Below are 14,565 nucleotides of genomic sequence, written 5' to 3'. Positions count from 1 at the left end.
ATCATGCATATACTTAAGGCCCTTTGTAACCTGTCTTTGGTGTTGGTTCCAAATTCAGCCAAAAAAAACCCCCAAAAAACGAAACCTTCCAGCTCCCTGATGAGAAAGCTGTCTGTCACTCTGTAGTGAGGGGCAGAGGCTGGGCAAATCCATGTACAAACAGAATAACAGATGATTTGCTCCCTCACTTTTAGTGGCTAGTTTTTATCTTCTAATACTTCAGGCTCTATGTTTAGATTAATGTAATAAAGTATTTGTTTAGCATTAGCCACAATTATCATACTGCAATTGGGTCTGCTGTTCTAATTAATATGATCACAGCTTTAATTTTACTGCTTGCTAAAATGGAAAAAGATTACAAATGTAGATTGATACCTCTTCTGTTGTAATTCAGAAATCCGTCCATCCAAAAAATAGTTACGTAACCAAATACATAAACTTTGCTGACCTTGTCTGATTCATTATGAATTTTTCTAGCTGTTCATGTTGAGTTCTAAACGAAGATTTTTTCCAAATTTTAAAATTAGAAGGGTTAAAATGAATGCAAAGTTCAAAGATGATTTTTCTTATTTTTTTTTAAAGGCAGCATGAAGTATTTCATAACATGGTGTGTGATGTAACGTAGTGTTTTGCTTTGCTTTTTTGTTTATTTTTCTCTAAAACGTCAATCTGCTCAGAGGTCGTCTCTTGAACAGTTCAAGTGTTCAGGCAATTTCTTGAACACTTGGAGTGTTCCTGTTTTCAGGCCTTGTGCTGATATCTCTGACAATTTTTCAGCAATAGATGACTGTAATAAAGGAGGTAGGAAAACATGGAGTCGTTTCATGAGTAGCTTCTTATCTGATGGAAATGTTGTAAAGATAAGCCCATTAAGTGTTCTGAGATGCTCACATATGACAATTATGAGGGACTTGTACAAATCAACTTTGGTGTTTCTGCAGCCCTTCTTGGAGCTTGTGCTGATGTAAATCCTGCTGCAAGTGTGCTTGCACCATGAAATCACCAATCCACATTGTTGAGGAGCACATGTGGTCTGTGCCTGCTTGTGCCTCTGAATAAGGGCAGACAGTGGTGGAAAGGAGTAAAAGAGCTGTTTTTCCTTCCTCATTGCCCTCCTTTCTGCCAAGGCAGGGAGGTGGATCTCATTTGCTGTCTCTTCTTATTGAAGAAAACTTCATTTCTGCAGCAGTTGTATTTTTTGCATAAACCACAGATGTAGGAAGTGCCCCATATACCAAGTCCTTTCCAAAAGGACTTGAAATTTGTGTCTAAACCCATGGTTGTTCAGACAGACCATGTGAATGGGGTTCATCTGATCAAATGCAGACACTCAGGTCTGTATTAATTTTTCCATTCCTTAGGCATCTGCTGCCGTTTGAGAGACCAGAAGGTCAGATGGGTCTAGCAGATATGACACAGGACCTGCTGGATAGCTAAACCTTTTTGGAGTAGGAGCTGTGTGTCAGTGAGGGACACCTCAAGTGGCATCCACAACTGCACATGGACCCTCTTCTTACTCTGAGACACAAAAAGACACTGAGAACACACATTGTCTCTTTCTAGGGTACCTGATTAAAGTAGATCAGCTGCATTAAGCTTAAGAAAGGTTTATCTTCCTATAGTATATAAAATGGCTACATTCTATTCCAGATAGCTGCTGGATGACGATGGATACCCAGTGATATCCAAAGTTATGTGAAATTTATCCCACCCATACATCTGTAGTATTCCTTCACATAGACACTGCATTATGTCCTTTGAGAGGGAGACAGGGAATTGTCTCTGTGTCACTGGCCTTGATCACTCTTGCTCTGAGGCTATTGAAACAACAAACACTGCTGGCCATATCTGCTCTGATACGGAAAGCATTAGTTGCTGGCATCAGCTTCTTCAGCAATTGCCAAGTGAACATCAGATGCCAGCATTTTTTATTAAACCACCAAGATAGGCTGACCAGATCTAAGGCATTGCTCCAAAAAACCACAAGAGAAGACTCCTGCAACTGAAGTGCATCCACATTTCCTAAAAAATTGAGATTTTGGAAATTTTTGTATTTTGTTATTGTTGACAATGAAACACTGAAACAAATCATGAGCTGGTCTGTCTGCATGGAGTTTTCTATTCTCTATTCAGGCATCAGAACAGAGATTAGAGCAGAGATGCTGTCCTTCAGCATTCTCATTTGAAGTGCTGTTTTCATTGCATTCATTGCAGGGACTGTTCATAAAATTTGCTGTACAGGGAGAAGTCACATCTGAGGCTGAGTGGCCTTTCCAGTGACTTGCAAAAGGTTATAATTTACCACAGCTCATTAGGAGCCCTGATCAATGTGACACTGGGCAAGGCAAGGCATTTCTGCTTTTCTGCCAAGCTCAGATTCCAGTTGCTGGGAGGCTTCTTACTTCATCTCACTCAAGATATTCTTGTGCAAGACTATGAATGCGTGAATGATACCTGCTGGAGACAAGATCATAAATCTTTTACTTGATAAGATATTGATAAGATTGGATTCAGGAGTGATCTAGGCATTTTAACCCTTTACTAGAAAAAGGGAATATGGTTCTCAGAAGACAGAGAGCTTATATATGACTATCCTAAATGTAAATCCTTTTTGATACATGTACATAACAATTGCAGTGGTCTTCCAACCATTGCAGTCTTAAATGATGACACAACAGCCAGCACCTATATAAATAAGAAATAAGAAAAGATGGCTCACTGCATGGGAACCATTGGTAAAAGTGAAAAATAGCATGAAAGGCTGAAAGTTGTGGTTTCCCTCGCGTTAGACGACACGGGTGGAATGTGTCACATTCTGGTTCCACGTGCTGCTGTCCCACAATGCTGTTAGCTGCTAGAACTGACCTTCCCAGGAGCCAGGCAGCAGAATCAGCACCAGGTAACTGTTGAATGCTACAGGGTAGAACCTTCTCTCCCTCTGAGCATGACAGACCAGTGAGCATCGAGGCAGCACCAGGCTGCATTTCACCTTGCATTCATAAGCTATGTGAGTAAGCAGTGTGGGGTTTTCTCACCTTGATCATACTATCTAATTAAGGAAATGACTTTTAACTGATTATAAGGGAAAACCTGTATTCTTCCATTGAAGGTTTTTTCCAGTTTCTTAGCAATCTGCAGTGCAAATGTCCAGTGCAAATTTCTTTGCTACTTCCAGTCTTTTCTCCACCTTTTAGTACTTGTATCATGTAGCTATCATGTAGAAACAGTGCTTTGATCACTGCAGCCTAATCCAGTACTGATTTATGCTGCTAAAAGATGGCTATATAAAACTTTCTAGGATACTACAAAGGGGACATCAAAGCTGGAAGAAGAGGGAAGGGAAATTTACAGCAACACAGGAAAAGGCTCAGCTCATGATAAATAAAAATCATTAGGAAGATGCTGTGCAGAAAGCAGCAGCTGTAGTAGAAAATGTGGCTTAAGATTTAGGCTCCAGATCTTAAATCACAAGACTGGGAAGCTCATAACAGCTTTCCAAATAGCCTTCACTGTGTTTTTTGCATATAGTTCTGCTAAAATTGGAATATGTAGTACCTGCTTCTTTCTTTCTATTTCCCTTCTACTTTTTTTTTTTTTTCTTTTTCATTTTTCTTTTAAATGTAATTCAGGCCTGTGAGGTAAGATCTGTTAATTCAAAAATCAGTGGAAGATCAGAGAGTCATGGAATAGGTTTGAAAGGGAAGACTAGTTCCAAGTCACCTGGCATGGGCAGGGACACCTTACACTAGACCAGATTGCTCAGAGCTCCATCCAGCCTTGCCTTGAACACTTCCAGGGATGAGGCATTCAAAACTTCTCCAACCTGTTCCAGTGCCTCATCACTCTCATAGCAAAGAATTTCTTCCTAATATCCCATCTAAACTGACCCTCTTTCCGTTTGAGGTCATTCCCCCTTGTCCATGCCCTTGTAAAAAGTTCCTCTCTGGCTTTCTTCTAGGCCTTCTTGAGGTACTGGGATGTTGCTATAAGGTCTCTTCTCCAGGCTGAACAGCCTGAGCTCTCTCAGCCTCTCTTCACAGGAGGGGTGCTGCATTCTTCTGATCATCCTTATGGTCCTCCTCTGAACCTTCTTGGTAAGGTGGCCTGTAGCAGACCTCTACTATAATGTCACCTGTCCCTGCCATCCCTTTAATCTGACCTATAAATTCACATATGGCTCCACATCCATCCCCAGGCAGAGCTTTGTGCATTCCAGCTCTTCGCTGACATACTCTGATGTTTAGGAACTTTTTTTCCTTCTTCAAGTTGATCTGTAAACAGATGGAAGTTTGGAAGGTGGTAATTCTAAAAATTTGTAATTTAATTTTACTGTTGAAGACAAGTACTATAAAACCTGATCTTTGGCAAAAATAAAATGTCACATAGTACCCTGTAATCTCTGTTTTCAGTTTATAAAGCCAGTAAATATTCTTAAAACATTTTGTTTGCTGAGCCATCTTGATTAAGCACTATCTAGTTATTATTACGGAATAACTTGTATCAGTTGGTGTCTAAAAGAAAATAATTAAAATTAGTGTTTCCTGCTTTCATTATTGGTTACAACTTGGACTTGACAGTGAGATCCCTCTTTCAAATTACATGTCACAGAACCCTTATCTTCAGGAAACTGTAGCTGTGGCAAAGAAGACTCTGTCTGAGAGTGCACAGCAAATCTAGTCATCTTTGGGGAACTAGTATGTCAAAGGGCAGCTTTGTCTGTTTGCTTCCATCCTGCAGTAAAATGATACTTTCTCCTTCAGCCATATTGATAACCACAAGCAAGGAAAAATATGTATGTTGCCAACACATGAGCCACTGCAGCAGATTTATTACTTTGCAATACCTTTTTGTGGTTTGGATTCTTTAAAATTTATGGGTTGAAAAGTATGCTAGTTTATTCTTGCCATGCTATGAGAAATATAATCATAATTTTAATCTACAGAAATATCAATTAGAGATAAAGCATGCAAACCCTGGAAGTGGTGAGAGTATTCTGATTATGTTCAAGGAGAAAGGTGGTGAGATAGAAACCCATATAAAATAACGTAGCTTAATGTTTAATGGCAATAATATCAGAACCAGTTAAGATGCAAGAATATCTGCCAGATTTATGCCATTTTAAGGAATCAAATATTTTCAGGTTGCATTTCAGTGAACTGGTACTACTTTTTCCTTGATTCAGGACATAAAAAAGACCAAATGAAGTGGAAGTAAATCTGATTTTACAGAGAAATTTTTAAACATCCCAGAATAAAACTCAACTTTATTTACTGGCAGTTCTACTAACACTGTTTATTGTTAAGTCTGACTGGGTTCCTCTCTTTTTTGCTTACTTATATTTAGCTTTGACTTACATTTTCCATGTTAGATCATTGTCTTAGGTAAATTTTTTAAAATGCATTTTGACAAAAATGGCTCAAATTTCTAGGTATTGTGAAGAGAACATAAAGATTTGCTATACTTATGGAAAAAAACCGTAACCTTTTCACTGAACATCCTGGACACCATTGCATTATAGGTATACATACACTTGATACTTGGTAGGGGGGGAATACTGTCAAATCACAGTTATTTTTCTTTAATTCTTCCCCAGACATTTTGCTCAAATTTGAGCTACAGACTCTTGAAATACCTCACTGTTCACAGTGGGAATTTTTTTTGCATTGGATAGCTGAATTATATGAAATTTTATCTGCCATAGATGCTCCACCCTTTCTCGGTGATTGCATATTGACCTGATTGCAGGAGCATCCTTCTCTGACAAAATATGTGAAGTTGCTTCATCGCACAGCTGCATGACATTTCAAAAGGATTTTCTCTGCAAATATTACTGTGGGCAGGGGCAGTTTACTGATGAGAATCACGGAGTAATGCAAGTTTGAATGGGAAAGTAAGTTTGAAGATTATCTAGTCAACATCTTGCTCAAAGCAAGGCTCACTTCACAGCTAGATGAGGTTTCTTGGGCCCTTATCCAGTTATGCTTTGTAGATACCCAGGAATGGAGGCTCCGCATCCAACCAGGGCAATCTTTCACAGTGCTGAACCACTTTCACTGTGAAAAAGTTTTCCCTAATATATAATTAGAATATTCTTCACCTAAAGATGTTTCGGATGTTTCTCATTCTTTCATGGTGTGCTCTGAGAAGAGTCTGGCTCTGCTTCCTTTAAAGCATCCCATCATACTGTTGAAGAAAGCAATAAATCCTGCCTTAGCCTTCTCTTTGGAAAACTGAACAAATCGAGTTCCCTTAGCATCTCCTCATATGCCATGTGTTCCAGCCCCCTCCTCATCCTAGTGGCTGTCCCTGGACTTGCTCCACTTTGTCAAAGGCTGGCTTCAGCTTGGAAGCCCCAAAGTGGAAGCAGTTTTGCAACTGCCAAGGACAGGGGAGCCAGCTCTGCTCTCAGCCTCCTGTAGATGTTCATTAGTACAGCCCCTGCTGTATTTCTGTAGGGGCTTATTCTATTCCAGGTTCATTGCTCTGTGTTTTCCAGTGCTGAAATTAATGAGATTCCTGCTGGGTCATTTCTCCAGCCTGTTGAGGTCCACCTTATTGGGAGATTTGCTGTGCAGCAAATCCACCACTCTGCATGTTCCCTGTCCCCTAGCTTGGTATCTGTCATTAACTTGCTAGGGTTGCAATTTCTCCCTGCATCTCTACTGTTAGTGAGATATTCACCCCAGTATTGATTGCCCATGAATACTACTGCAAGCTTGCCGAATTTCAGCTGCTGATAAAAGTCTGTTGAGACTAGCAGTCATTTTCCATCCACCTGGTAGTTCATCTGTGCAGCCCTTCACTGGGATTGAGAAAATCTTGTGCTTTCAGTGCCTTTCTTTTGTGTTTGGCAAAAGTCACATCAGCAAAATGCAATAAAAAACTGAGTTTGCAGTTTGGGAAGATGGGCTGAGGAGAAAATAAAGGTGGTCTCAATGAAGAATAGGATGGGGCCAGTGCAGAAATCTGGTGGGTCTGGTGAGGTAGAGACTGAATTTCCAGTGAGGTGCTGTAGCAGGCTGTAGTGAGCTGTGAGACAGAATATGGGGAGGATGAGGGAGTGCTCTAATAGTAGAAAATAGATAACATATAAGTTCCTGGAAGAGTTTGAGATGAACTGCAAAAGTAAGATGAAGGAGAACCTCCAGAACTGAAAAAGCTGAAGAAGAAACTCCAGAAGTCTGAACTGGAGATAAACAGTGGAATTTAAAAGTTCTCAGGCAATGTGACTCGGACTGGGAATGGGCTGTAAACATGACTGAAACAAGAAAAAGAAAAGAAAAGCATGGTTAGAAAAGCATGTTAGAAAAGCATGGAGAAATAAAAAGGCTCACAGGGAGAAACAGGGGCTATGGAGCTGGCCATGTAGAACAATCTTCCTGCCAACAGATATGTGCAACTCCTGCATTTTGTTGCTGTCTGTTACAGATTTAGCCAGAAGGTAATGGATTAGCCCAGCAGTTGGTTTGATCAAAGGCCTGATGTGGCCGATGTTGGTGCTGTACACATGAGCTTCCATCACTCCTGAAACAACTGCCACTCACAAAGATGGACTGGATTTTGATTATTTTAATTCCTTAAAGCTTTGGTATTTCTCACATGCATAGAGAAAATAAAGTTATGTGTGAGATCATAACAGCATCCTTCCTAAAGCTGAGACATGCCAGAACTAGATTTGTGTGCATAGATCTCTCCCTCTCTCTGCCTAATGTCCTAACATGTGAAACGAAAACACTGCTGTTTTACCATACAGGACCCCTGCAAACATTTACTGGTGTCTGTAAAGTGCCCATCTGTAATAATGAACTGAAAATCAGGTGTGAAAAATCAACAGGACTGTTTCCATAGCAAGCTCCACTAAGAAAGAAGATAGGAGGCTACGTATGAGTAAGGGTGAAAAGAACTAAAATGTTGAGTAGGTGCTCAGTCAGTGAGTTTAGATTTAGTAACTAGCCATGGTATTACTAGATACAGTATCTAAATGGAACAAAAATTGTTTACAAGCTTGCTAAACGCACATACCCAGCATATTTCTCAGAAAGAATGGAGCATCTATATATTTCCACTTCAGTCCTTGTAAGGAATTGTATGTTCAGCTACCTTGCATTTATTTATTCTATAGGTAGGTAAGAGATGACTGCACAGAATCAAGAAGTTAATTTTCGTTTGACATGAACACTTGGATATGACCTTTAGTTCGTTTTATTCTTTATTTAAGTATAGGAATTCAAATTTAAGAAGGGGGTTTTTGCTGGTTTTATTTCAGCAAAGCACTGAAGATCTTGCTCTTCAGAGAGAGGGATACATTTTGGTACAAAAATCAGTACATAAGCAAATACTAAATGCTTTCTGTAAACCCCCTCCTGCCCCACCATTCCCCCTTTTCTTTTTTTCAAAAGCATTTAAGAAAATTACTTAGGATGAAGACTATTTTTTCAGGAAGATTTAAAATGTTGTTGAATGGATAGCACCAACTTTTTAATCATTTCTTAAATGGCAACTTTAGGTATTAATAACTTCAAGCTGTTTTCATGTATGACCCATTTTCTGACTCATGAATGCCTTGTTTCCTCTCTCTCTAATTCACTTTATTGTCAACAAATGTGGATCTGTCTGGAAATAACAAGTGACCTGAAAGCTGCATTGCCCAAGAGACTGGCCCCACTTCTACACGGTTCTTCCAGGTTATTCCAGAACTAAAAACCAGAGGAGAAGTGCAAAATGATTTGTCTTGTTTGATACATAGTAAGAAATAAATGAAAACAGGTCCCCAAAATTCATTTCATGAATTCTGATGAGAGCCATGTTTGTGTCATGTAGCAGCCTAAAATGGATGAAGTCTGCTGGTATTTGTTACGGTCAATTTGATACCAGATTACTTGGGGAAGTTCTCCTTGTCCCAGAGAAATTCCTCAGGTATGTTCCTGCCAACTACTTGATCCTTTTCTGATGACATCAGAGGACAAATTTTAAAAAATAAGGACAAGACTTCTGTTCTGTGGGCAATCCTGAATCCCAGATTCAAAGCCAGAGTTTTCATTGCAACATGTGCTCTCTAAATGTGAGAGATTAAAGACTGTTCTTTTGAGAACTGAGACTCCTTGAAAAGTGTAATGCCAGATGTAAGTTAGTCCAATGAAAACAGGCTAAGTAGAAATAAAAAAAGAAATATGTATCTAATGGAAATGTAGTAAAGTATTTCAGTGCTTAATAAATCTGAAATCACTAGTTTTATTGTAAACCTCAGTTGTCCCAGCATAGTCAAGGAATGGAAGCTTCATTTACTGTATACTATGAATCATTACTTAAGAATCACTGCAGAAAGGTTTAGAACTGGCATTTCTGCAACTGGGAAATGATTGGTGCATGCTGTCCAATTGTGTTATTTTTTTTTTTTTTTTTAATCTTTTTTTGGTCTGTGTTAGGCTCTGCACTAAAATTTGCAGGGGGAAAAATTAATTGAAGAGCTGCTTCTATTATTTAGATTTTCATTTTGTCACTCTCAGCACTTTCAAGCTATTTTCTTTTTCTGTTTAATCCTTGGATGTTCTGAAGTTGTGGGGTGTTTTTTCTACCATTAGACATATGCACAGCTGCTCTGTAGAAGGAACAAGATGTAAAAGATGCAATAAAAAATTAATTTGTCCTTGCAATCAGAGGCCCTGAGATAGGTTTGAAATTCAGTACCAGTTGAGATACTCAGATTATATTAATACTCATCCTGTTAGCTGAAGTCTAATACTGAATGGAATTACCACTGCACTGGAGTAATTACTACTAAATATGATTTTGCATAGATATAATCTATAAGCCCTAATTTCAACTGTATTTTGACCAAATGAATTTGTGATGATGAGAGCATCCATAACAAATGGTCAAACTATTGTGATTCATTAATTTAGCAAGGCTACCTTGTAGTTACAGAGTATGTCTGAGGAGAATTGATGAATTTTAAAGTAGAAGTAGATAATGCATTAGGAATCTTGCTGCTAAACTTGAAATTGCCATTTTTATTTTTTTTTTTAACAATTGCTTAAGGTCTTAGGAAAAAGTTTGAGCCATTTCAGTTTCTTGTCTGAGAATATGACCTTTTTGCCTTTTGCATTTGCACACATATATCAAAGGATTTAAGTGAATTCTGACAGGTTTAGAAAAAAATACCTCCTGTCTCTTTAAACAAAAAAGAATCAAAATAATTTTTTAGAAGGTGCTTTGAATATTAATCAAATTTAATAAACCAAAACCTACTTGCAGGTACTTATTCATACATTAAAAGCTCAGCTAAGAGTTGGTGCCTGGTTTTGTTTTTTTGTGCATTTGCAGAGCTGCCCCTTATCAGTAAGTAATTCTCTCTCTCTCTCTCCTTCCCTACACCTTTGTCTCATCTTCTGACTCACTAGCACATGTAGCAGCAAGCTTTCTCTTTGGCCCTGATGAAGAGTTCTGTGTAGTTACCTTTCCAAGCCTGCTGCTGTGTGTACACTTGCACCACTGTTCCATCCTTGAGGGTTGTGTGATCCAAAGAGTGCAGCTGGAAGGGAGCCGAGCTCTTGGGCAGGAATGCAGAGGGTTCTCCAGCAAGGTTACCAGGGTTATCAGCAAGTGAAAACAGGAATCAAGAATATGTCTCATATGGCAGTTCCCACTGGGGTTTGTGGGGCAGAGCTGAGGCTGGAGAATGAAGAAACAGTTAAGACTTATTCATTCAGAATCTACGCACTGTTGGCTTATCTTTTCATTTTATGTGTTATACTTTTCAACATGACCTGACTGAAGCTGGTTTTGGATTCTGGATTTGGCAATAGACAATAATTATTTAGAATTACTTAACTTTGTGATCTGTAAATTCACATAAATATATACGTGAAATAAGGTGACTATGTTGCTAGATAGAACTGAAGAAGAAAGTACAATTTTAGAGCTTACTGATGTTTCAAAATATTTTTATTAATTAGAACTAAATGAAAACCAAACTAGAAGTAAATTAAAGAGCAGGAGTTCATGGGCAATATTTGAAATATCTTCCTATTTGTCTAATAGAACACTTTTGACACCACAGAATCACAGAATGATCAATGTTGAAAAAGACCTTCAAGATCAAAAGTGTTCAACTGTCAATCCAGCACCACCATAATCACCCCTAAACCATATCCTCAAGTGCCACATCCAGATGCCTCTTGAACACTTGAGACAGTGACTCCCTCACCTCTTTGGGCAACTTATTCCAATGCCTAACCACTTCTTGAGTGATTTTTTTTTTTTTTTTTTTTTTAATCTTTTGGAATCTCCCCAGACATAATTTAATGTCACTTCCTCTTGCCCTTTCACTTGAGACAGGGCAGAAGAGACTGACCCCTGATTCACTTCAACCCTTTTCAGGCAGCTGTAGAGAGTCTTCTCAGAGTAAATAACCCCATTTCCCTCAGCTGCTCCTCATGAGACTTATGCCCTTTCTTGGACTTTCTCCAGCACATTCCTTTTTGAAGTGAGTGGCCCATAACCAGACACAGGATTAGAGGTGTGGCCTCACTGGTACAGGAGTACAGGAGACCAATCGTTGCCCTGCTCCTGCTGGCAACAGTATTCCCAGTCCACACCAGGATACCATTGGCCTTTTTGGCCACCTGAGCACAGTGGCTGTCAACCAGTACCCCCAAGTCCCTGTCCATTGGGGAGCTCTTGAGCCACTCTGCCCCAGGCCTCTGGTGATGCATGGGATAATTGTGACCCAAGTGCAGGACCTGGTACTACACCACATGCAGATGTATTTTTGAACACATGGACTATTGGAAAATTGAGCATTACTTTTCATCATATTTATACCACAGTAAGCTTAGATGAGAACCTGGTGTTTTCTCCTAACTTGCCACTTGTTCAGGTCATTTTATGGGAGACTAATGTCTGAAACAGTGTTGTGAGCTCTTGGGACCATTTAGGTGTGAGGAAATGCAAAATATTTTGGGGTTTTCGGGTGAAAGTTGTTATAGCTTCTGGCTTTTGAAGGCCTAGTACCATGAGAAGCTGTGGGGCTGGGATAGGATCCTGCTGGTCTTCCCAGAACGGATTTGAGGAGGGATGCGCTGCCATCAGCTGCCAGCTTCATCTCCACTGAGCTGCTGCTTTCCTGCCTAGGTTTGGACTGGACCATGGTGGGTTAATAGGTTTGTTGTGCTAAGCATAGAGCAGCATCCACTTCAACATTCAGCTGTATGCAGCAAAGAATATTTTAGCTAGAAATGCGTAATAGATGGGTTTTCTGCAATAGTTAGCCATTCAACTGTATTATGCAACAAACAGGAGTTCAAACCTGGGCGGATTATTTTCCCCTTCATTTACAAGAGGCATGCATACCTGGAAAATGAATATCCAGCAGGAGTCCCTGGTGTCTAGTAGACTGTTATTAGGTGTCTCCCACATTAATGGGTAATATATTTTTAAACGTCATGACGGAAGCGTGGCTGTTATGTCCACAATGCTGTACATTTAATTCTGCATTAATTTGTCTAATAGACTTTTTCCTTCCTTTGTAACTTAAAGGGCAGGGAGCAATTACTGTCTACCAACAATAAAAAGTGAGAAGATTAATGAGGTGTTATGTTGTGGCACCTGTGAAGAACATTCTGTGTTGCTGTGAGGAATAAGAAATGCCTCAAATAGATGATATGGATTTGCCAAAGTGAAAGACAACTCTTTAATGTATTGAAATAAAATTATCACCAATACAAGAGGCAAGTTTATGTATTTCTCATTGACCTAATTTCTCAAATATTATTGCAGGTTACCCCAAAAATACATCAACAAGCTGTATTACAAACATGTGCAGTTGGCTACATAAATGTATTTCCTACCTTTCATGAGCCATGTTCTCTTTGCTTTCTCTTGATTGCATAGTCAGCATATGCAAATTAATCTGTGAATGTTATCTGAATAAATAATTCAACTACTTTGGGATAATTTAGAGAATTTGGGTATGTAAAACTTACTATTTTCTGCTCAGTTAGATCTGATGACTAGGAAACCTGCACACAAAGGAAGATCTGCAGGAAAGAGAAGATCTAGAGGAATGAGAAAAAGAACATGATCTAGTTTTTCATTCAGTTGTAATGTAACCATTGATCTGATCAACTGAAATCTGCCATTGAAGGAGTATTTTTTCCCCTGTCACATTACTGGTCACAATTCCTGTGGCTGGATTAATAAACCAGTGTGACCGCATAGTTGAGATACTTTCTTCTTCACTTTGCATTTTCTGGCCTCCTCCCATCTCAAGGCTTGTGACTGTATTTTGAACAGCATTAATTTTCGACTCTGGGCCTCAACATTTATGTTCAGAAATGAAAGGAGAGCCAGACTGCCTGTCTGGCAGCAGTTTACAGTTTCTATGCTTTGGACATAAAGAAAAAATTACAGCCTTTGTAGCCTTTAACACTAAATTTTCAGAGGTGATGTCCAAGAGTTACTTAGAGAGATGCTGAATGTTTATGGCTGTCCTTGTTTGAAAGAAGAGCTGTAGAATCTGAGAAATCAAATAATACTGAAAATCCGCTTGGTGGGGGTGTCTCAAATTGTGGCCTTTATATAATAATCTGCTCAGGTTCTATTTCTTATTATTTTTTACATGGTTCTGAACCCCCATCCCTGGAGGTGCTCAAGACCAGGCTGGAAAGGGCTCTGAGTAGCCTGGCTAGTGGAAGATGTCCCTGTCCATGGATGGAGGGTTGGAAAAATGATCTATAAGGTCCCTTCCAACCTTAGATCACAAATTCTGTGATTCTATGATATTTCTAGCATATGTAATTTTCAGGTACTGGAGAACCTCTGTGACATACATAATCAATAATTTTATTTTATGTCACTGTGTGTTAACAGGGTCTGGCCTTAAAAAGCTAGGACATACCTAAGAACTAGAGTATATGGTATTGACAGACTCCACTGCTGCCTGTCAAACTCTAGCATGTTTATCTCATGGTTTTCTGTTCATTATTATTCACAGAATGACTTGGCATGCAAAGTTGAATTCAACAATTTCTAGAGGAATAGTGTAAGTCAAATATTTCAGCTGGATCAATGTTTCCTCACAAACTACCGTGATTTTGTGAGGTATCTTATTTCTGTGCATCCATATTGCTTCCATTTAGACTGAAAGGACAAACAAAGCATGCTTCTGTAAGGTCTGCATTTCCCCTACTAGGGTCCAGGCTGTCCAAGGCTGGAACTTGACATAATTTGTGTTTGGCTGCCTTCATCAGGCTTTTTTCACCTGTCCTTTGATTGGTTACACTAGGCCATGAGCTTTTTTCCCATCAGTTACCTTTGTTACACTTTCAAGTATATGACTTTCAAGTCATATTTAAAAAAACCTTTTGCCTGGGAGGCAAATTCCTTGTACATGTACCAATAGAATCATAGGATAATAGAGCATCCTGGGTTGGAAGGGGCCCACAGGGATCATGGAACTCCTGGCCCTGCACAGGACAACCCCAGGGTTTACACCATGTTCCTGAGAGCATTGTCCAAAGGTAGCTTCTGTCACTCTCTTAGGCTTGCTGCTGTGACCGCTTCCCT

General features: G+C 39.3%; 1 protein-coding gene across 1 annotated transcript in view; it reads left to right on the top strand.

Moving 5' to 3' along the window:
* ESR1 (estrogen receptor 1) overlaps nt 1-14,565 on the top strand; it is a 161,829-nt gene that overhangs the window by 56,984 nt on the left and 90,280 nt on the right.

The sequence above is a fragment of the Parus major genome, chromosome 3 (genome assembly GCF_001522545.3).
Source record: "Parus major isolate Abel chromosome 3, Parus_major1.1, whole genome shotgun sequence".
Taxonomy (NCBI): Eukaryota; Metazoa; Chordata; class Aves; order Passeriformes; family Paridae; genus Parus; species Parus major.
The sequence above is the reverse complement of the archived record's forward strand: the minus strand, read 5'-3'. Positions and strand labels throughout refer to the sequence as shown.